Genomic DNA, 24,780 nt, shown 5'->3' on the forward strand with positions numbered 1-24,780 from the left:
AGATGGAGTGACATATAGAAACACTAACTCTGATTTCTCAGCATGATTCTGAAAGCCGGTTTCAAGTGAAAGCTCTTTGGAATGGAAAAGCCTCCTGGAGATTGTGCCTCCCCTTATATATGTAAGTACCGTAATTCCCCGAGGCCAGAAACTCTGGGTTCTCAAAAACCTAGGTGAAGGTTGGCTTCTACTCACATATGTTTCCAAAATGGAACAAGTGTAGAAGCATTCCTTTATCTTACCTAAACAGCAAGGCTTCATCTCAAGCACTTACCATGATTTCTCTGCATGTTTACTTGAGTAGATTTAAAGCTAAAAGCATTTTTCGCTCAGAAACCTAGTTAGAGCTTATTCCTGCTGTTATATATATCGGTCGGTCAGTGACCCAACACCACAGTTCTGTGCTTCCAGCAGTGTTGGTGAAGGATGGCTTCCACACACTTTCGGTTTTCTCTCCTCCTCACTCTTCTGCTTAGACATCAATGCAGGTTGTGTATTGTGGAAGCCAAGGATTTTTTTTTCATTTAGGATCATCCTCGGAGAAAACTGAGACCTGCTTCTGCTTCTTTTCCCTGCTAGATTTCCCCTTGGTGCATTTCAAATCCTCAAGAGTGAGTTCCTTTAACCAAGTAATTATTTCAAAAAAATGAGCAGGTTTCCATAGGGCCATTTCTTCTTTTATATTCTTGCTTTTTAATACCTCTCTTCCATCTCTTTATCTCCAGTTGTCTTATTTCTATGTCCTTTGGTTTGGGCTGATGGCTAATCAGCATTAGTGTAGAAATTGTTGCTTGATATTACTGATCTATATTCTTTCCATGGATATTTGATTTATCATTCGATTTTAGGGAAGATAGTTTCTTTAAAAAAATTCTGGTAAGTAACTTGTGGGGGATACTGATTCTCTTGGCCTAGAATTATAATGCTTAATTTCTGAATAAGTGATACTTTCATAGAGCTCAAAATTCCAAAGGTTTGAGTGCCACCACTGTCCCGAAGCCTTTTATACTTTTCTTTGGGGGCACTCAGAACTGAGTGTGTGTGTGTGTGTGAGTGTGTCCATCTGAACTTAGTTTAGCCTGAAATGAGCAAAGACAAGTACCCCCCATTTTACACAGATGACTTTCACAAATTGATACCTTTTAAAAATATATGAACTGTAATGTTGTAGAATTTTACAAGAGGCAGTGAACTTCAGGGGTGTCAGCAATGCAGGCAGAACAGTTGGAGGGACAGCAGGTGCTCGTGCTCAGTGGCTGAAGTCACACAACATCCACGGCCACCTCTGGTTAATCTTATAGAGTTGTTGCTGTCTGCAGGCATTCAGGGATGTGCCCCCCTCCCCACCAAACATATATATTAGGAAAAGTGTTGAGACTCAGTATAAGAAACAATAAAGAATTAGTAAGGGAAATTGAGTTTATTGTTTTTAAAAAGAAAAATTAGCATCCAGGTAGTTTAATTTCAGCTCCTAATAGACTGATTTGTTGACATTCACAAGGATGCATAAACACCTGCAAGATCTTGGGTCAGCACCGGAGACTCTGAAGCAGCAATCACCACACACAAAGTTCACTGCTGCCCTTGACATCCTTATAGAATTACTTGATTAAGAAAAGGCCATAGATGTTAAATATCATCATTTTGAGAAACCAGTTCTTTTGAAATCTTATATACAAATGTAACTGAATTGGATAAAGAAATGCTAAATGTGTAATAAAGTATCCAAAGAGGTAATGATTACTGAAAATACCACAAATTGAAGAGGACCACAGCATAATGTGCATATATATTTTAATGATCTGGAAGAATCAGCTCAGCAGTATATTCAAGACATCTAGAGATGATGTCAAAAGGGGGTGTCTTTGGATAGCTTTTTGTGAATGTTAGAGTGAAGTCAGGGTCAGGTACACAAATTAGGTTTAAAAGCAAAAGGTGAAACAGATTTCTTTTCAAAAATCTATTGTGTCTGTTTAGAAATCATCAAATCCATGGGTCAAGGTAAGAAAAAGAAAAAAAAAACTAGTGACCACGTGACTGTTTCAGGAGCTGGTAATAAAATGACAGTTGACAATTGTGTAAATTAGATAGGTTCTTGGTGCCCAACTGACCCAAAGATTTTTAGTCCATGTGCCAAAAATATATCAAGGAATAAATAGTGATCTATGTTTTGTCAGATCTTTTATTCCCCCTTCAAGCCTGCATTGTGATTGGGAAACTAAGAACTTCTACTGCAGGGAGGGGGATTTTCAGAAATGGAATGTCCCCCAACTGAGAAAATAAAGAAAATGTAGCCGTACACTGTAGAGACACAGGGAGATCTGTTGAGCCAGATGACACTTGCTTTACTGTCAACTAGTAAGAGGTGCAGGTTTTGATGAATTGGGTACCATGTTGCTGCTTTTCTCAAGGTATTGCCCAAGGCTCTTGAGAAGAGATGAATTGGGGCCAAGGAATTAGCCTTCGATTGCCCTTTGCCATGGATGTTGTCTGTATTCTCCAATTTTAAGCTTTAGCTTAGACAAGTTGTAGCGTCTTGCCAAGTGAGCTACAGACAGGAAGTGAGTCTTGAAGCATACGGCTCTTTCTTCCTCACTGCAGCAGAGAACCACTGCATTGGAGCATCCTGAGATGTCATCGATGGTCATTTTTCATGTTAGGAATCAGTAAGGATGCTATGTCCACATGGATGAGGAGCGTAAGATTTCAGTCTCCAAAGTGGTAATGATGGGTTGACCTTTTCACTTAAAGAGTCTCACATCAACAAATGCGTGTCTGTTCTGGACCAAGAAGAAGCAAGTGTTTGAAAAAGAATAGCTTGAAAGGTCAGTGGGACATGTCAGGCATCTTCTTCATGTCTTCAAGTTCGGGTATCAAAAATGCTTTTCCTATCCTGAGTGATACTGACAATTTGCCGTGCTCTGTGCCTCATGAATACCAAAGGCTTTCCTAAATAATATATCTAGAAATGGTAACATTCTTGACATGTGTTAAACCGGGGGAGATGAAGGAATTAAAATTAGTTCCAAATACTGATTTTTTTAAGGATATCAATTTTATAGAAACTTTTGAAGAATTAAAGTGACAGAAAATTTCAAAGCACTTTTCCTTCTGGTAAGAAAGGGTTCTGTATTCCTTTACTGATGAATGTAACATAGAATCAGTACTAATATTGTTTGTATTGTACTTAGTGTTTACAGAGTGATTCACAGATATTCTCCTATTTCATCTGTGCAATGACCTCTGGAAGGTAAGATTTCCTAGTTATGCTTTTTAATGTCTATTTTTAGCTCTGTCTAAAAGCAGATTGATTGAGCTCCATTTGCTCAGTTTAGAAGGCTGGACTGATTAATTGTGTCAGAACATTCCAGGAGGCAGAGGAAAGGAAGAGACATGGGTTCTACATGATGGAAACTGCTCCTGAAATGATTTGACCAGCAGTCTTAACCATTTTTCCCAAGGCTGGAAACAGAACACAACCGAAGACATGGAAAACAGGGAGCCCATGTGACCACAGCCTTGGCATGTATAGTCACGGCTGTACTCCTGTGCCTTAGAGAGGAGGATGCTTTTGGTCTCTGTTCTACAAACTCTGTTTTGCTTCATCTCCACAGTGTCTTGTTTTATTGGCATATGCTGAAACTTGATTTACATTTCATAGCATTAAAACAAAAATCAAGATCTCTTTATCATTTATTAACTATTTGGTAAATAGTTTTTGTTGAATATTGAACTTTATTATTAGGTCTTACCATGGCAATGTACAACACCTAGTTCCCCAGATAACAGCAGTGGCTTAAACATGCTAAAATTGTATTTCCCTCTTACATAAAGAAGTCAAGCAATCGGTAGCCCAGGGCTGGTTTGCATGATGGTCCCTGGGTCAGAGAACAAGATGCCTGTTATCTTCAGCCCATCAACCTGATGGCCCAAAGTGGCTGCCTGAGGGTCAACCATCAGGTCCACATTCCAGGAGCAGAAAGGAGGGAAGAAATGTGCTTCAGTTCCCTTTTGGGATGGTTCTGTAAAGTCCCTTGTAGCTTTCCTGCTTTTATTTTGCTTTAGACAGAGGGGTGAGAGACAGCTTTCTATGAGGTAAGCCCAATTCAGGACCAGCCATCTCCCTTGAGGGGAGGGGAGGGAGTGGGCGGGAAGGAATCTATCATCCTGCACATGGTGTAAGACACCACGATGAGCCGCCGGGGGCCTCTGCAGTCCGTCCATTGCTTCGGGCTGCACTGAGCAGTTGGTAACGGTTGAGATTTTCACATAGAGGTGCGTGTATGCTGGACCAATTGCTCGGTTCATTTAAACTAGTGGCGACCAGAGCACGTTGGAAAACACATTTGTTCTCACCTTCTAGCCAGTGACCCTCCCGCCAGGTTTCTGTCCTGCTGTTCATTTCCACGTTATTTTCCAAGACTTCTGGAGGAAATGTAAGCAGCCTGATGCTCAAATGCTTTTCTGTGTGATTCCCCCCTTGTTCTTTGCAGGAACAATAATTTGCCTAGAAAAGAGTGGACGAAATTCCAACCCTCCATTTCTTTAAAGCTCTGAGATTTGGTGTTAGGAAATAGAAGAAAATTCCAGAAACACCCTTAAGAAACATTAATCTTTCAAATGTGATTTGGAACATCAAAGGACAATATATTTTATAGAACAATTTTTAAGACAACAGAATTGGCAGTAAGTTCACATAATGAAACTTCCAACAAATCTTTATATTTCTCCTGGAAATTCCTTGGTTCTTGGTGTAAATTATTAGTAATTAATATCAGCTTTCTATTCTTTCTCTTCCTGTAGTTGTAGAGTTCATATGAAAATAGCTCCTTGTGTCACTGAGAAAGCCTCCTGGTCAGCCTTCTAGTTAAACAGCATGTGTGCTTTTCGGTGGCAGGTGTGCTAAATAGTAGTTTTCAGGCACTTGAGGGATGCCCATCACACCAGCACTGCGGGAGCCTATTTCTCACCCACGACCAGGTGAGACCCTCCTTCCTTCCGCTGCCTCGCCCAGGCCCCAGCATTCTGGTTCTTTCTCATGACCCATTTTCATAAAGTTCAGCCCTGCACCAGCCGAGCAAGTCTTGGTTTCTCAAAGACCAGGATCTTAGTTCTAGGCTTTCTGTTAAAGGACAGTGTATAAAATCAGGAAACTTTATATGTCTTTTGAGGCCTCAGGATCTCTGCAATTAAAACAAGAACTTGAGTTACAATACTATTCTTTTCCACTTCTGAATTTCTAAAACTCCACACAATAGCTTTTTTATTAAGTAGCTAAAAATTTCTCCAGAATATATTATTCGAAGATTCACAAATATCTGTTAATTTATATTTAAAGATGCTATATTTAAGAAATGGAATAATTATTTACTTTTAAAAAATAATTTAAGTCAAGAAATATTTGATACTGAATGTTTACTATGAGTTCAAGTATGTAAGCTTAATTTTTGTGGTACTGTCAATAAGGCACACAACGTGAGAGTTCTGGGTTAAGTTTTATCTGGGGCAAAATGAGGACCAGAACCCAGGTGACAGCATCTCAGAGAGCTCGGAGGAACTGCTCTGACGATGAGGGGGAGCTCAGCATTATATGAGATTTCATTGTATGCGTACGTGCAGTCAAGTATACGTTAAGTCCGAGGCTGCTGCTAGTCGAGGAACAGGTGTCTCTGTTAATGATTTTAGTGCTTTTCTAGATAAGAGGAGATGCAAGAATTTGGGCTCATAAAATTTCCTGAAAATGTCTAAATATCTGAAAGATTTTCTGCCCATTTTCCCAGAGCACAGAGCGCCCCATTCCTGAACTCCACACAGAACTACTTTCAGAGGGTGTTGAAGGTCAGCAGCTGCAGTGGCTCATGACAATCAAATCAGAGGCAGATGACACGTGCCAATTTTTAGTTGACAATATGTATATATTTTAGGAAAAAATTTGCTTTTCAACCCTACCCCTGTTTTACTTTTATTTAGAGATCACCTGATAACTGTTAGATGACTTAAGTCAGACGAGGGGTTGAAGGAGTCGTCTCTTGAGCCAGCCAGTGCTCTATGTCAGCCTCCTTGATCACATTCAATTTTCTTTCTCTTCAAACAGCATGCATCTAATTTTATGAAGTTTGGAGCCTGTCCTGAGCACATGGGGTCTGAAAGTGGCCCTGTTCCTGTGGTCTTTGTTTATTCTGTGAATTATTCTGTGAATCTTTATGTGCCCAAGCTTCATCATAATTTCAAACTTAAAGGATTTAAATATGGGAGATGGATGCCAAGTTCTGGGAATAGATTTTCAGGTTAACAGCCAGGATTGGTAAAAAGTAGGGAGAATGGATACAGCCTTTAAAAAGAAATGTTATTTTACAATTTCTGGCAGATAAATTAAAGTGTTTGTTGGGATTCTGTCAGGAATGTTTAATTGGGAGACCTATCTCCCATTTTCATGAAATAAAATAATTTTACTATTTGTATAGTGCCTACTGCCTAACAAATAAGTATCCCCTATGCATATAGTTTTATCGTTTAATCTCTACAAAGATTCCCTGGAGAACACACGTGTCACAGGTGAGGGAACCAAGATCATCCAGGGTATGTGGCTGGAAGGCAGATGGGCTGGATGGCTTACCCTCCTTCAGGCTGAGACAGAGACACCAAGGTTTATTGACAAGCTTGTTGTTGAAGTTGTTTATTTAATACTTTGCTTCCTTGATGAAGTGGATCTGTTGAAATTGTTTATGTCTGGACTATCTTCCCCTCTCTCCTCTGCCTCAGGACTTCTCCTCATTAGTAGTATGAATTCAGCCTGAACTGATTCAGGAAAATCAGAAAATAAAAAATTAGCCCACACAAATGTCTGATAAGTCTTTGTATTTCAGTACTTCCTAAAACTCTTAGAAACAAAAGGATGGTGTGTTACCTCGGGGACTGAGTGCATTTGAAGTGTGAGAAATGTAAGTGTGATCTGGTAAAGGCACAGGCTCTATAGACAGTGATCCCTGTTTGGATCCTGGCTCCCCTAAGTACTGGAAACATGACCACCCAGAGCCTCAGTTTCTTCAAGTGTTAAGTGGGCTGATGGAGCTCACCTCCAAGTGGCCAGGTCAAAATGAGATGGTACGAGTGACTCTCAGGCAGAATGCTTGTCAAAATGCTAGTTGCTCTTGCTGCTTTATAATGTCTCATTAGGTAATTCCGTTGTCCAGTGGCTTGCGAATACCTCCTCATTTGATTTAAAAAAAATAGCATGCCCTAAAAATTTTAAAAATAAAGAATGAAGATTTACTGATTAATGCTGGGTGTATATTTATAGGTCATTTATTAAAAAAAATGTAGGAGTTCTCTAAAGAGAATTTATTCTGTGTGCCTAGAATAAGATTCAGTTAAAAATGATTTTCCTTTAAATGCTTTTCAGAAATTTTCTGTGATATTTTTCTTGAATAGTAGTTGAAGATTTCTGAGGAGGTTTTACATTTAGAAAAGTTTATTCTTGTAATAATTGACACGTTAAATAAATGATTCAAACCCTGGACAGCATAAAGCCCTGGCTTTTTTTTTTTTAATATATATAATTTTGGTGGTTAGTGCTATGACATATTATTATTTATTAACGGTTTTGATTTTGCTTCTGGGTTGTCCTAGGTTTCGGCGCATGTGCCTTGGAGGGTCTCTCGGGCAAAGATGCTTTTTTAAGAAGGTTGTCATTGTAAATGCTCTCAAGAGGATTAAACAAATTCCACAGCAAATAAATGAACATGTTTGGAAGGTTTTCCACCCTCATGTAATTTCCAGAAAACACACATGATTCACTTGCTAAACCAAACACACAGGTACAGTAATGAGCCTGGCTCACATGACTGGACAGCACGGAGGGAGCCTCATCTATTGGCGTGGGTTACGCTGCAGGAAGCGCAACTGAAATTTTAATTAGAATTTATTTCCAGCGAGTGCTGATTCCGCGTTTTTCTCCCCAAATTAAGGAAGCGCCCTCTTTGCCTGGCCATCAGTCTGCAAAGCCACACGGATCACACACTCCCCTGTTCATCAGAAGGCTGGTGGAGTCAGTTTGCTTGGACACACTTAGCTACACTCGCAGCGGGGATCATCAGTCTCTTCTGTGTGTTCACCTCCACGTGCAGGGGAGAAAATCGACTTTTGCTGCCGACAAACGCTAATTGACTACCAGTTGTTTCAGAGGGACTGTGATGTTGAAAACTGGTGTCCCTTTCATTTTGATATGTTGGATGCTGACAAATTGCACGGCCACACCCCCACTGTAAGTACACCCACCAGGGAGGGTGTCGGAGTTTGAATCTGTGTGTTTTAGTATTCAGATCCTGGCACTGGTCAGCTTTCAGTGTTCTCGCTGGGTTTGGGAGACTATTTCTCAAACGATTTCTTTGGCTACCAATAAATTTGCAAAGCCGTCTCCTTCAGTGGAGTTCCGATGAGTTGAGTTGGGAGGGGCATGTGAAATTGAGGAGGGCAGAGATGTGCAATGAAAACTAGCCACCATCTGGTTACCTCTCATTTTTTATGGGCCAAAGATGCTTGTCTTCTTTTCTTTCCTCCTCCATCCATCCCTTCAGGTCAGGGAGTCGTCTTCAAGAATTTCATCCTAAAATGTAAAGTAATGATGAAGGCACTGTGTTTCTTTGGTTGATTTTATTTGATTTGCGTTCATTGTTAAAGATTTTCTGGTGAGGTTCTTATGAGCTCTTAAAAGCTGGAAGAGCTGCACATCCAAGGAGAGAAAGTCAGAGGAACGAGTCAGCGGCCCCTGTGAGGTCTGCGGGACGAAGGCAGGAGGTGGGGCAGAGGCAGCACCGTGGCCTCTCCTGCAGCCCTGAGGGCAACGTGCGCATGTAAAGCCAGCGTCTCTTGTCACCATGTGTTCTAACAGGACTCCCACTAAAGGAATGCGAGATTTGGGGAGGCCTTACCTTTTACCCTCTGGTCAAACATCTTTAATGCTGACTGTATTTATTCAAGATGACACAGAGATCACCTGCAGAGCGTGAGGGAGTGGTGCTTGCTTCCTGTCTTGCCCGCCCCAGGCTCACTCATCAGATACCTGATTCTCGCAGGCACTGCCATGCCCGTTGGGGGAGCTCTGCTCCTGGGGGTTTCTGCTCCTGTGGGGGGAGCTCTGCTCCTCGGGGAGCTGGGCACTGGAGTGCGCACATTGGAGCCGGTCGCACCAGCGCTGATACCTCTCTACGTTTTGTGCCTTTTGTGTAAGTAGTATAGGTGGGATCCAGAGTCTTCCTGTGTCTACGGAGCTCTCCAGCAAAGCCAACTTGGAGGAAAGAAAGAAAATGCCTACTGTTCCATGACTGTGTCCTAAGGGTTTAAAGCTCATGCAGAGCACACGTGAGATCTCATTCAGTAAATACTCTGGGGTCTTTTCTCTGACTTGTCATGAATTTGGCATTCTCTTAATGTTATTTCTCTTAAAACATGTCTAAGCAACCATTTTTGTGTGATGGTTATTGTGCGTAAGTGTCCTGAAGAAGCTGTTGTGGCTGGAAGTGTGGGCATCAGTGGTACCAGAATGTTTGGTTCCCCTGGGGGCTGCCCGAGCTCCACACCATTTGTTACCAGCAGTCTTTCAGATTGCATCTTATTCCAGAGCTCACTGGGGCTCCCATCTCTCACTACGTATCTTGAGAGAATATTTGTTCAGAGGGTAGGGGACAGGATGCTTCCAAGTCTGGGTTCTGGGGTTCCCTGTCTAAAGGTGGCACTGGCACAAATCCTTTATTCATGGAGTAATGAAGCCCCCCAGTCTCGTGACTAATTGGGACTCCCTGTCCTTCTTCATGTTTGGAGACGGAGGGCTTGGGTTAGGCCCCCAAACCTGTTTTGGTGAGCTTTCAGCCCTATCACACTAACTGTGTTGTCCCGTTTCAGTCACATGACTTTGATTTTTGCAGGTAGGTGTGACTCCTGGACAGTGCCTGGGACTTCCAGGTTTCGCCTACAGTAGGGACACTGAAGAAAGTTCACCCTATATTGTGTGTTCGGGGGCCTCGAGGACAAGTAGGGACCCACAGACAGATATCTGGATGGGTGGTGATCAGGCCCGAGTCTTGGAAGAACAGAGATTCCATTACTGTTTTAACAGTGAAATTGAGGGAGTCATTCTGGAAGGTCTGATGCAACTGAGATTAAAATTATTATATGGTTTTATTGTTAGCAGGAGTGGTTTTTAACCCTTAGACCCAGTCCCCCCTATTTATAATAAATATTTTGTAACATTTCTTTTCTGGTGCCCGGAAGTGAACGTCATAGAAAATGTAACCTAACTATAAATATGATAAACAAATAGTTAGATGGAAAGATGTGGTGCCTAAATTCTTATATTATGGGGCATTTTATATTCTATGCTAATTAGTGACCTCTCAGGACAAAAGGCACATACAAAGGGAGTCACTTCTAATAAACTATTTTTTCAAGCCTTACCTAAATGGGAAACAAGTGGCTTCAGAATGTTGGAGCACCTCCCATGTCCCCGGGGAAATCTCCTTGTCAGAATTACAATTGCTGATGGTGTCCTGTGCTAAGTGCAAGCAAATGCGGTTCGGAAGCTACCCGGAGGCTGACTACTGGGATTCCTTCTCCGTCGCAGCAGTGAGGGAGCCTTGCCTTTCCTGACCTCAACCACAGAGGCGATTTTGTATCTCTGAAAACTGCCATACCAGTGTTTATCACAACCCTCACAAGATACATTGAATAAAGTAGAAAACTTTAAGTGTCTCCTTTAGGATAGAAATAGGGTATAAAGAAATAAATTAAAAATTCTAGTGCCCGAATAAGTGCTACATTACACTGGCTGCATCGTAAGGTTAGAAAACTACATTACCGCTTTACATACCACATCTTGCAGTTAGATTTTATTTATTTTTTTTTCCCTAAAGAAAAAACAATCATTTGATGAGTTCTTGTGTCAGAGGTGACGAGCAGAAAGCAAGTGTAAAACCAGGAATCGTGGTGCTGGTTAGTCTAAGACCATCTACGTCACTGTGCAGATCATCTTTACTCATTTTACTGCACTTTTTAGAATCACCTTCTCACTTGGAAAAACCCCTGTGTCAGTTGGATTTGTTAGTAAAACAATTCTTTTTCTTACCTAGAACATCAGTGATGTTTTCAAGATGATAAAAAAATTTGCCCATGGAATTTAAACAGTTGCTTGTTCTCGTAACTCATGGCTCACGGTCTCGTATTTGTCACAATTGGAACTGTGTTTTCTTTCTGCAAATTCTCATTGCTTTGGTGACGCAGGGACACTTGTCCTTACTGGATGGAGTATGATAGTAATTTTTTGCATTCTCTCCCTAAATCTGGAGTCCTGTGTTATGTTTCCTGTTAACTTAAAAAATAGGAATATTGTTGTTTACCTAAATATCTAACCTCACACCAGTGGTGCATATCAAATTGGTCCAAATAGGAATTCCAATATTAAATGAGACAGTAATTTCACAACCCACTTTTCCAAAAATTTGGATTGATGGTTCAATTATACCAGGGACATTAGCTGTTTTAATTGAATCAATCATTGCTTTCTTCAATAAAATTTTCCATTCCATCTGCTCTTTTGGTTTATTGTTCTTCAGTGTTTCATTTGCTTTCTTTCCCAAAAATATATGATTTTGGCTTTTGTCATTGAAAATCCTTGCTGGTTTTGCTACCTCATGCTGGAGAGGAAGGCTTGTGACTGTTTTATAGTCACTGGTTTCATGGTTGTATGAGTGCTTAATGCCACGTTGCAGGGGTGTGGAGACCTAATGAATTGTGTACATAAAAGGCTTATTATACACTGAGTGCAGGGTTAGTGTTCGCAGCCCATGTCATCAGTATCATAATTAATCCATTACAATCATCCTCTATTAATCAGTGTTATCCTTCTAACGTCTCCAGGAGAGGAAATGTAGTAGTCTAAATGCAAATCTTTGCCAAATTTTGTCAATTCATAACATTTAAAGCTTTGCTGTCAATAGGACTGTGTGCTTTCTGTCCCTAATTCTGCTTCTCCTGACCCAGGACGCGGTCTCCACAGCTGATGATCCGTGAGACACTGGATTCGTGAACCCATGGCTCTGTGTGTTCTGAGACATCTGGGGACTTCAACACTGTTTTAGGGTCTTTGGTTCCCACCTCTTCATAGCATTGCTGAGATGAGATCTGTGGGTTCACCCTCATTCTTGAGTGTATTGTGCATTTTTTCTAGAACCAACACACGCCACCGTGGCAGCACTGCTTTGACCACGTGCTGGGGCAGCGTGTGCTTGTCTGTTCTTGGGTTTAAATTTTCTGTTCTAATTTCTATAATGGGGTATATTGACAGATACACTCCATGTAAACAGAAGCTCTGTGGGGTTTTCAGCAACTTCTAAGAACATAAATATTCCTGAAGCAGCTAATCTTCCTCCCAACAAGTGAGGAGCAAGCCGGCAAGTCCTGGGGGCCTGTGGCGGCCAAGCTGTGCAGCCCAGGCTGCTCACCGAGGAACAAGGAGTAAATCTTAAAAACCTACTTCCATGCTGTCTTTCACAGAATCTCAGAAATGAACGTTTTAATATCTAAAGAGGGGTGATTTTTTAAAATAAATTCTTTATTTTTTTCCTTTTTCAGTTTTGTTAGGTAGAATTTTTACAGTTGAAATTCACATACACATATTGCATGCAAATACATGTATAGAGCATACTGCATTTTTTGTTTACATATATGTACTAATTATTGTTTCTAAGAACAGATTAGAGCTTTAGATTTTTAAAATTAGTTACCAGAGTTTTAAGGACATCTACAAAAGAATAAACAGAATATGGTAATCCAATCACAAAGGACAGTCAGATGTGCTTGCATATATTCAAGAAATCAAAACAATATTTAGTTCATTTGTGGTCTTATTATTATTGCTATTAATTTTAGATTCCCCATAAATGAAGTCATATGACATTTTTCTTTCTCTTTCCACCCCACTTCACTTAGAATGACAGTCTTCAGGTCCATCCATATTGCTGCAAATGGCATCTTTTATGGCTGAGTAGTATTCCATTGTATATATGTATCACCTCGTCTTTATCCAGTCATGTGCTGATGGACATTTGTGTTGTTTACATGTTCCCTGTTCTATGTCCCTTCTGGCAACAATTACGGATTTTAAATATTTTCCAGCTTAAAATCCTTCCTGAAGGAGATGTGGTAACTGGAATCAAAAACAGTTACAGCACAGGGTTGTGTGTGATGGGCCCTGGGGGCTTGGTAGGAAGGTTGGCAGAAAGGATTTCAGATTCTGATCAAATGAGTCCTCCTCTTGTAGCCCTGCTGACCGCCTCTCTCACGGCCTGCCCTACAAGTCTGACCAGTCCCTTCTGTGAATCCTACTGTATTGTGCACAAATTTTGTCCAATTGGTGTCATCCAATAGGGACCTTAAGTGAGGCACCCAAGCTCCTGTGTTGATTTCTTCCATCAGCCCTTAAATTCCTTGGGAGCCAGGACTGTCTCATTGCCCCAAGGATCCCTAATTCCTAGTGAGATGCCTGATAAAGCTGATACTTAACAAGCACATGGGTCAAATGGAAAAACCTGATCAAAAAAAGGCCCTCATTTTTCAGACATGCCTACTTGAACACATAGTGTAAAATGGCATGTCTTCTTGGATTTGCTGTCAAATACTTCAACAAAGGACAAATAAAAGAACAAAGGTCTGAATAAAGGAAATATGGAAAAGTTTGTGAATTCCTTAATCTGGGTGATGGGTGATTGTACTATACTTACTGATGTATACATAAGTTAGTTTATAATTTTACTGTCATTAGCTGAATGGCAAGTATTAATACGTATTAATTGAAATCCTTAGAACTGAATAAACTTACCCCACACAAAATCATTAATATCCTAGTAGTTTGTCTTTCAGAAATCTTTTCCCACAAAGACAGGAAAAAAGGGAAAGGCAGATCCGTGGAGTATTTCCACGTTGTCAAAAGACCAAAGGCTGATACAAAAGAAGAGATTGTAAAAAAGATAAAGAGGCTGAAATTAATGTCCGGAAAACCTAGCTAACAATCCTAAATGGCCAAACATAACTAACCTCAGCACTGCTGCATCAAGAATTGGGCAAATAGCACCTAGTGGATTTTTTTTTTAATAAATAAATAATGATCCAGTTCCTACCACAGGCAATTATGAGAAGACTGAGTATAAGTTCTAACACCAACTAGTGTACAAATCATAATTTCTAATTGATTCAAACTGCTTCTTCTATAAAATTTGAATCTTTTTATACTTAAGACAGATTTGTGGCCTATGACCTAGTGATAAAATTTTCAACTGGCTTGTATTAAAAAATTTCACCATAGTGAGAGTTTATTACATCAAGTATTCCTTTTTGGGAAACCCATGTGCCTTGTTACCATCTTTCATAAGATTTCCTGTGGAAAATTCAATCCTTCATTCAGGAAAAGGCTGAGCAATATATTTCATGGAAAACCTTCATAAACTGCAACACAAGAAAATGAAAATGAAAGTGAGCAGCCCGTGAAGCCGGCAGACACACAGCGGACGGCTGTGTTCCCGCCTCGTATTTCTGTAACCAGCAGGGAAAATGTGCATTTCAAGAAATAGACATAAACACATTTCAGGACCTGAGCACACAGTTTCCCTTTCAGGGTTTAGTGGGCTTCCATTTAATTCTATGAGAAATGTTTAAAACAACAGAACAACAGCTGAGTTAGGGTTTAAAGTAACTATTATGTCTTAGTGAAAATAAAGCCAACTGATAGTTATCATTTTTACTTTATTTAATCTCACTCTCTTACTTTACCTCCCCAACCTCCTCCACAAAATGATGGTGAACATCCCCTCCTGTGTCAGAAGGCTAAGTAGAAAGTACCAATCAAACGGAGGTGTGCTTTGTTGTTTATTTTTCAAAACAAACAAGTTTCATTCATATGATTTAATAATTAAGATCTGAAACAAAGTCTACTCAATAAATGGAAGCCAACACATGTCATCATAGCTGCTCATCAGGTTTGGCCCCACGTTACACACTTTTACATGGACATGTGCCATGTGCTGTCATGGGAAACGGTGAGTGGGGACAGGGCCTCTGCTCTCACAGGGCACACAGCCTGGTGGGGGAAGTGGTGTTCAATCATTGCCCTTTTTTTAATGTACTTACAAATTATGGGAAATGCTATTTAAAAAGAACAAAATGGGTCAATGAAAGTGAAAAATACAAGGACAGTATTTAGGCTGAGGGAAGACAGGGAACCTCTTTGAAGAGCTGACACTCCACTGAGACACAAAGGACAACTCCGGTGCAGCAGGTGAAGGGCAGGGACACATTGATAAAGGGCTGATATCCAGAATATACCAAAATCTCTTTAAACTCAACAAGAAGGATGAACAACCTGATTAAAAAATGAGCAAAATTCCTGACACAGATCTCATCAAAGAAAAAATCTAGATGCCAAAGAAGTCTATGGAAAGATGCTCCACAGCATCTGTCATCAAGGGGATGCAGACTGAAACAGCGAGGTACCACTGCACACCTGTCAGAACTGCCAAAACGCAGAACACTGACAGCACCGAATGCTGGTGAGGATGTGGAGCGTCAGGAATTCTCATGCATTGCTGGTGGGAATGTAAAATGGCCCAGATACTTTGGAAGACGTTCTGGCAATTTTTTACAAAACTAAACGTACTCCTAACACATGATCCGGCAACTGTGCTCCTTGGTGTTTACTCGACGAAATGGAAACTTATGTCCACACACAAAACTGCATACAGATGTTAATAGCAGCTTTATTCATAATCACCAGAACTCAGAAACAACTAAGCTGTTCTTCAGTAGGTGAATGGATTAACTGTGGTCCAGCCAGAAAATGGACTATTATTTGGTGCTAAAATGAAATGAGTTATCAAGGCATGGAAAGACATGGAGGAACCTTAAATGCATATTACTAAGGGAAAGAAGCCAATCTGGGAAGGTTCCGCAACTGTCTGATTCCAACTGTATGGTGTTCTGGGAAAGGGAAAACCACAGAGACTAAAAGATCAGTGGCTGTCAGAGTCTAGAGGGGAAGGAGCAATGAATGAGGTGCAGCACGGAGCATTTTAAGGTCACTAAGACAGACTACTCTGTATGATGCTGTGACGGTGGATACATGTCATTGCACATCTGTCCAAACCCACAGAGTGCACACCACCAAGTGTAAATCCTAGTGTCAAGTCTGGGCTCTGGGTGATGATGACGTGTCAGTGCAGGTTCACCCATTGTCGCAAATGCATGCTCTGTTGCAGGCGTCAATAGTGAGGAGGCTGTGGGGACAAACTGCAGTTCATACACTGAATCCAGCCCCAGACACCGCTGTTAATAAAGCTCTGTGGGTGTGTGGAATGTCCGGCTGCTCTGGCGTCTGAACAGCAGAGCTGAGCAGCTGCACCAGAGATCAGGAGGTTTGCAGACCCTGAAATACTTACTCCCAAGCCCTTGACAGAAAAAGTGTGCTGAGCCCTATTCTAAACGAATCAGAATTCACCCTGATGAGACAGGACAGCAGGGCCCAAACCAGGCATGGTTAATGGGACTGAAGCAATGTTTTAGTTCCAACACCTTTGCTGAAGTCCTGCAGATCCAGCGACAGACTGTAGCCAGGAAGCGTCTGCAGAAGGAGTCGGTAGCAGACCTTCCAGCCAGGCTCCGTAATGCCGGGGGCCGCGCGCTGCACGGGGGCCACCCGCTTGAAGAAGGCGGACTTGCGGTGGAAGCCGATCAACTCATAGAGCTCGGAGAGGATGCTGCACTGCTGAATTCTCTCCTAGGAATGCTGAAGCACAGGGAGAAAAGCAACAAGCATCTGAACGAAACATGTAAGTGAAAAAAGACCCTTAAAAAATTTTCCCTTAAAACAGAGACCCAATGACACAGGAAGGAAGAGGAAGGCTGACTTCGTGCACTGATGGGACCGGATGCAGAAATGCAGGGAAGCAGCGCTGTGCAGACGCTCCAGACCTCCTCCTGGCCCCACCTTTCCACGTTCTGCCTCTCCTTTTACTAGAAAGGCGCGTATTCCCTGAAACAGAGGATTCTGCTACCTAAACATGGGACACAGAGAAGGGAAAGAGGAAAAGGACGGGAAAGTAAAGGAACAACAGTTCATCTACACCCTAGTGTTTGGGCGGCACTTTCACCAAACACACAACCTCTCAAAGCACAGAGCACACAGTGAGAGGCTGACAGAGTGACTGCGACTTCTGCTCCTTAAACACCAGCTACCTGCCAGCACACGCTGTGCCCGTTACTGAATCATTACAATCATTTCAGAAACTATTACTACCCCGGCTCACAGGCAAGGAAATCTGAATGTCGGGGAGGATTTATTATCATCCTGGACAAATTCCCACGGCCAAGAAGTGTCAGAGCCTCCGGCAGACCCTGGACTAAAATGCTTCTCATCACCACGGGCCCTGAGCCTCAGGCTGAGTCCACGTTAGGTCTGCACGGGCCCAGAGCATAAGTCTGTGGGACAGGGAGTGGTCCCACTTGAAGTGCCAGGCCAAGGCCCTCAGGAACCTATGTAATGAAACCAAACACCCAAACTGATTTCCAACGCACTTCCCTGTCCGGTAGGACTGCTCAGCACATCTGGCTTATCACCTGTGCACAGGCTGTGCAAGGGGCCCAGACAGTGACGTGACGTCCCCATGGAAGTGGCTCAGAGACCGCTTCATCACAGGACAGACTCTCTCGGCTTCCAACGTTAACTCTCCATTCCATTTCCAACTGGAAAGTAAGTTTAGACTTGTTTTCCTCTCCAGAAACAAAGACAGTGGTAACATCAGCGGGAAACTCAAGACTGAGGAAGAGTCTCTTGGCCATTTGGAAGGATAGGCTGGGGAGGGAACAGAGATAGGATCAGAAAGACCAGTGTTCCAGTCCAAAGTCTGCACATCACTCGCTTTGACAGTTTCCTTATTAATACAGGTGATAAAATCTAATTATGATTGTTGGGAAAACTAAGTGAAATAACGTATGCCACTAGCATAGGTGTAAAATCCTAAATGAGTGTTCCAGAAATGGACGTGACCATGGTTAGATACTGTCTGCCAAATCTTGTGTGCTAAGCTCACATCAGCCAGCCAGAGATGTGCCAGAGAATGCCTCAACAGCCAGCAGCCTTCTCCAACTTGGAAACTCACAGTGTCCGAAGAACAGGCAGCGGTGGATGCTTTGGGACACTCTGGAGGTAGCACTCCAGTGATGACTTTAAAAAGCTGGGGAGAATTTAGAGGACCATACAGTTCAAATAGAGTAAACTCATTCCATGTCTACAAATATTCATCTGTAACCATGATGATTCAGAGAGGAAATACATATTCAAACGTACATCATTTTCCCACATAAGTGCATCAAAACAATTTGGAAAGAATGTAACTTTCTTCTCTAGATCACACAGTGGGGATTACGAGGTTTGTACTGAAAGCCCTACATGTAAATCATCTGCAAAAGTAACTGGGTCCATTATCAGTCATCATTATTTGAAGGTAAGGATGGAAAAGCACAAAGCCAAGCTAATACGCTCCGGTATTTTGTTGGGTTATGATGTCACAGCGGAGACGGACAGGTCATCAAGGAACCACTCTGCCGTGATCACGGAGCCAGGGAGCGGGATGGGCGGAAAGATGTAAGGCGCAGCCGTAGCTGTGCCCGCGCTTCTAGGCAGGTACCCAGTCACTTCGACAAGGTGTCAAAAGTGTATGCCAACGTCCTCATCACCTGTCATGCATTAAAGAGAAATGGAAACCTGTAAACGGCCAATAACCTCGGTGGGTACACCGTCCAAAGAGCAACGTCACAGTTTGACAACTGGCCATCCCGGTTCCCTGGGCTTCATTCTTGGAGAACCTTAAAAACCACTCCTCTGTCCTCAAGAAGTGCTGCCTACTTGTCCTATCTTTGGCTCAGGGATACAGCATGTTCACGTGGACTTTAATGTCTGCACAGATTTGACTGTCTTTCTCCAGGTTCACTTGTCCATTCTGAAGAGGCCTGAGTTAAGTCCAAATTCCATAAGATCAATTCCCTCCAGTGACATCTCAACGAGCCTGCAATTACAAACCAACTGAACAGGACTGTCCTCAGCTAAAAATATCACCCGCCCTTCACTGCTTTCTTAATCTCCTGTCCTGGCTAATTGCAACAGACTAACACCACCCTCCACCAAGTTCCCCAACTATGTCAAATAGAAAGTAAGGTCCATGAAAGAGGAGACAACTCCATAGTCACCTCTGAATTCCTAGCATATATTAATGTCAATAAATAGAACTATGATTATGGCTTATTTCCTTTAAAACCTTTCTGGTTATTTAAATGAGACCATGGAAGGGAAGTGTTTGGGTCCAGTATCTTGATCCAGAAGACTCTGGAGATCTTTTTTCGGAATGGCTGCCCACTGATTCATTCAAAACACAACTTCTCTTTCCGGTAGGAGCTGTGATTTTCTGCCAGGAGTTTGTTGTCACTCTCATGCCAGAACAGATTTAAACTAAATACTTACATTGGATATGTTATTTTTCCCCGCTTGCAAAAAAATTGACTTTCCTTACTTCCTTGCCTTGAGGAATGCTTTTTTACTTTTCTTTCTAATTCACCCTTTTATAAAGCAGGATTCTCAGGATGTGCTTGGCCTTACATAAGAACAGCCATCCAACTCCCAGTGTGAGAGGCCTGGGGCTCATTTCCTGCCCTCCTGTCAAGGCAACTGAAACTCAGTTCAGGAGCCAACTGGCCCCCAGGGCTTCTAAGGCTCGTGTATCTCCTAGAATCCCTGCTTTCTGTTTGACTTGGCTTCTGAGGATTTCCCCTCACTTTCTTGACAATTAGCTGTGCAGCTTGAAAGATGAGGAAGGAAGGTCTTATTTCTTAATCAGCATTTTAAGGAACTTATGTAATGAAGGGTTTCAAGAGTTTCTAGAACCCTCCATTGCCGAGACAGAAAACACACTAGATATATTCTAAATCGAGCTATCATGTGCATTTTTTATTTGCTTTTGTTTTCTAAACTGCTAACAGACATTTTTTAATTAAAAAATAAAATAAGGCCTCAAATAGGATAGAACATTGAAGAGGAAACAAAATTAAAGGGCAAAGACAGAAAAATGATAAGTACTCTACAAAGTTAATAGAAAGAATACACTATAGATCAGATCAGCAGTTCTCAGTAACAGCTAATTGAATCCTGACCATGAGGTAAAATGTCTCTCCTGTCAGGCGACGGCCAACAGAAAACAGAATTAAATCAACCAACTAAAATTCTAAGTCTGGCGAGGTAGAGAAGTCTACCAGCTAAATGTGTTTTCTTCTGGTAAAGAGGGAGACTCACAAGATCTTTCCTGTGGAGCCTGAGCCCAGGTGAGGATGGTGAAGTGAGCTCTGTAAGTACCCAATTAGCAAAGTGAGTGATGAATAAAGAGACGTGAGCTTTGATGACAGAAATGATGCTACTATTCACTTGTCCTGTAAGGATGTCTTCACGTTCAATGATCAATACCTTGGCGTCCTCAGGGATTGAGATTATAGGAAAATGCACAGCCCGGGCCTAGACCTCCTCTGTGATTGTGGCACTGCAGTTAGATGTTTCAAGGGCACCTCCAACTCCACCTGCAAAGAGCTGACTTCATGGTGCTCCTCCCATGGCCGTCCTGCCCAGGGCCCCTTGTCGGGGTCAAGGTCTGTCTGCCTCTCCCAGCTCAGTCCCATCACTCACAGATGTGACTGGACCCCTCCTTCAGGGCCCAATTTCCTCAGTCAACGAGTCACACCACCCACACCTCAACTACCAGGTTCTCACAGGCACTCCCTCAGCAATGACTCTGTGCTGGGGACCACGCTGCACATTGTGTACAAGTTATCTCACTGGATCTCCACAGAAGTCCTGGGAAGTCGGTATATCACTGCTTCAATTAATAAGATAAATTGTTTCACTTCCTTGAGTGCATCATCCAAAGTGACACGGCTACTGAGCCACAAAACTGGGACTGAAAACCACTTGAAAATTGAACACTGCTACACCTCACAGCCACCCTACTCTGACTTATCACATCACCTCCTTCCGAGCCTTCTAAATGTTTCTAATCATTCTACAAGACAAAAGTGATCTACGAGAGCACCCCTCTCCCCTACTTAAATTCTGACAATGACGTTCCACTTCCCTTAGGAGAAAGCCCCACCGGCCTGAGTACAGCCCAACGGCCCGGCATCTGCGTTCCCTGCGCGGCCGCGCCACCTCACCCACTACGCAGCGCTACACTTGCCGTGTCCAGGACAGGGATGCTGACTCCGTACAACCCGGGGCTCTTCTCACTCAAACAATGATCACCCTCTTCAGTGCTGACTCTCAGAAAAATGTTTTCTCTGGATGAATCAGTATCTTTTTCCTTACAACTTCCCATCATTGATAATGAGCTCCCCCCAAAAGAGAGAAAACCTAATACTCAGACTCCTTGTCTGTAAAGTGTGAATAACAAGGAAATATGAGAGTTTTTAAGCGAAATAATATTCATGTGACTCTAAGGGACAATTCCCAACATACAGTAAGCACTCAATATGTGCTTACTTAATATTAATAAAATAGATTCCATTCCAGAAACCTTAAATCAATGCTTTATGGCTTTGTCCAAAAGACTACCAACAAACTATTGGACGAACCCCTTTGAGCAGATCCACCCAAGCGTACTGGGATAGGTAAGACTTGACTCCAGTTATAGCTGCAGCCAACCAGCACTATGGGGCGGGGGCAGTTTGCTCAAACTCTTACATGTTGTTTGAGCATTTAGTTGTAGTTATTGAATAAAGACAGGTATTATATAGTCAAAGATCCTGAAACATAAATCTTCAAAGATTGATGCAAATTAGTTTCAAGTACAACACTCTCACTAGAAATTATTTGAAAATTATAGTCTTAGCTCCTCCACACATCGAAAGGGCATTTTCTTAATGTATCTGACTATAAACACTGAAAGGATTGTTTAAAAGAAATTAAGATGAAGCCATAATGAATAAGCTTTCAGTATAATCTGCACAAAGCCCCAACCAAGGTTCTCACTTCTCACTTCCACATAGGTGTTCAGGTAGCTTAACCTGGGTCTTGGTTTCTTATGACACGGGGGTGGGAAGAATTGTGGATAGATTTATGTAGCAAATATAAATCTAGGGTATTTGCTGTGTAGGAATCCTGGAAATAAATAAATTGATATATAGTCCCACCCTTAGGAAGCTCAGCCTTTCCAATTACAACAGCATTAAAAATAAAATGAGAGATATATTTAACAAAATTTTACAAGATTTGCACATTGAACATTTTGAAGTATCACCAAAAAAAAATTAAAAGATCTACATATATGGAAGGTATCCCATGTTCATGGAATGGTAGACAATATTGTTAAAAATGTTAAGACTCCCCAAAGTGATCTACAAATTTAATGGAATCCCTATCAAAATTCCAGCTGACTTCTTTGCAAAAATTGAAGAACTGATGCCAAAATTCATATGGAAGTGCAAGGGACCCAGGTCAGCCAAAACAATCTTGAAAAAGAAGAGCAAAGTTGGAGGACTCACTCAAAGGTTACTACAAATCTATAGTACTCAAGGCATTATGGTACTGGCATAAGTTTGGATGCATAAATCTATTAGACACAATAAAAAATCCAGGGGGGAAACTTACATTTACAGTCACTTTTCCAGAAATGTGCCAACAAATCTCCATTGAAAGAATAGTCTATTCAACAAATGGTGCAGAGACACCTGGGTATCTGAAGGCAAAAGAATGAATCTGGAATCTGGACCACTGTATTTTATATAACAAATAAAATATTAATTCAAAATGGATCATAGACGGAAACGTAAAAACTAAATGTATAAACTTTCTAAAAGAAGACTTAGTTTAAATATTTGTGGTTCAAGGGTATGCTATGGCTTCCTAGATACAATACCAAGAGCACAAGTGAAAAACAAGAAAGATAAAATGGACTTCATCAAAATTAAAACCATTTGTTACAAAGGACATCATCAAGAAAGTGAAATGAAGGGAAAGGGGGTAGCTCAAGTGATAGAGTGCGTGCTTAGCAAGAAAAATAAAATGAATAAATCTAATTACCTCCCCTAGAAAGAAATTGTTTTAATGTTTAAAAAAACTAAAGTGAAACGACAATCTGCAGAATAGGAGAAAAATTTTGCAAAGTCTCTAATAAGAGACTAGTATCCAGGATATAAAACAAATGCTTACAACTGACCAATACAAAGAAAATCGACCCAATTTTTAAATATGCCAAGTATTTAAATAGATACACAATTGGCCAATAAGCATATGAAAAGATGCTCAGCATCACTAGCGAAATCAACATCAAAATGATATCTGATTTTACACTCACTAGTATGGTTATAATCAAAACATGGACAATAACAAGTGTCGGTCAGGAGGCAGAGAAATGGGAACCCTCAATACGCAGCCATTGGAAAGGGTCAATGGTGCATCTTCTTTGGAAAAGCCTGGTGTTTCCTCAAAAGGTTAGAATTATATGGCACAGCAATTCCACTCCTACATATAGAGTCATCCCTCAGTATCCTCGGGGGGTTCTTTTCAGGAACCCCCCACCCTGGATACCATAATCCAAGGATGTTCGAGTCCCTTTACAACCAGATATCTGGATCCATGAAGTGGAAACTACAGATATGGCGGGCCAACTGTACAGCCAACAGAATGAAAATATATTCTCACAAAAACTTGCACATCAATATTCATGGCAGTATCATTCAGAGTAGCCAAAGGTTACAAACAATATCCATCCATCAATGAACGGATAAACAAAATTACCAAGAATAGTCCCACAAACTGTTGGTCATTGAATCTTTGACAAAGGAGGTGAGAACATACAATGGAGTAAAGACAGCCTCTTCAGAAAATGGTGTAGGGAAAACTGGACAGCCCCATGTAAATCAATGAAGTTAGGCTACTCCCTCACAGAATACACAAAAATAAATTTAAAATGGCTTAAAGACTTAAACATGTAGACAAGACACTATAAACCTCTTAGAAGAAAACATAGGCAAAACATCTGACATACATCTCAACAATGTTTTCCTAGAGCAGTCTACTCAAGCAATAGAAATACAAGCAAAATAATACAAGTAGGATCTAATTAAACTTACAAGCTTTTGCACAGAAAAGGAAACAAAAAGACAATCTATGGAATGAGAGAAAATAGTTGCAATAAATGAAACTGACAAGGGCTTAATTCCCAGAATATGTAAACAGCTTTTACACTTAATAAGAAAGAAAAACAAACAATTCAATTCAAAAATGGGCAGAAGTCCTAAAGAAACTTTTCTCCAATGAAGACATACAAATGGCCAATAAGCACATGAAAAAAATGCTCAATATCATTATCAGAGAAATGCAAATCAAAACTGCAATCAAGACTCACCTCTCACCAGTCCGAATAGCCATCATTCAGAAGTTCACAGACAGTAAATGCTGGAGAGGCTACGGAGAATTGGGAACCCTCCTGCACTGTGGTGGGAATGCAGTTTGGTGGAGCCATTGTGGAAAACTGTATAGAGGTTCCTCAAAAGACAAAAAATTGACTTCCCATATGACCCTGCAATCCCACTCCTGGACATATATCCAGAAGGAACCCTAACTCAGAAAGACACTTTCACCCAAATGTTCACAGCAGCACTATTTAAAATAGCAAGATATGGAAACAACCTAAATGTCCACTGAAA

General features: G+C 41.4%; 1 protein-coding gene across 48 annotated transcripts in view; it reads right to left on the bottom strand.

Annotated features, from left to right (window-relative positions):
• LOC141578437 (uncharacterized) overlaps positions 1-24,780 on the bottom strand; it is a 511,397-nt gene that overhangs the window by 287,536 nt on the left and 199,081 nt on the right. For 40 of the 48 annotated variants that reach the window (XM_074368860.1, XM_074368859.1, XM_074368833.1 and 37 more), the window contains one exon: positions 12,584-17,890. The exons of 1 other annotated variant lie outside the window; for it this stretch is intronic. The gene's annotated coding sequence lies outside the window, so the exon portion shown is untranslated. Of the gene's footprint in view, positions 1-2,997; positions 5,184-6,616; positions 6,799-7,076; positions 7,240-8,511; positions 8,606-11,119; positions 11,363-12,583; positions 17,891-24,780 lie in introns of those variants that run through there. 7 more of the 48 variants (XM_074368864.1, XM_074368841.1, XM_074368838.1 and 4 more) reach the window with 4 other exon arrangements.

Source organism: Camelus bactrianus, chromosome 8 (genome assembly GCF_048773025.1).
Source record: "Camelus bactrianus isolate YW-2024 breed Bactrian camel chromosome 8, ASM4877302v1, whole genome shotgun sequence".
Taxonomy (NCBI): Eukaryota; Metazoa; Chordata; class Mammalia; order Artiodactyla; family Camelidae; genus Camelus; species Camelus bactrianus.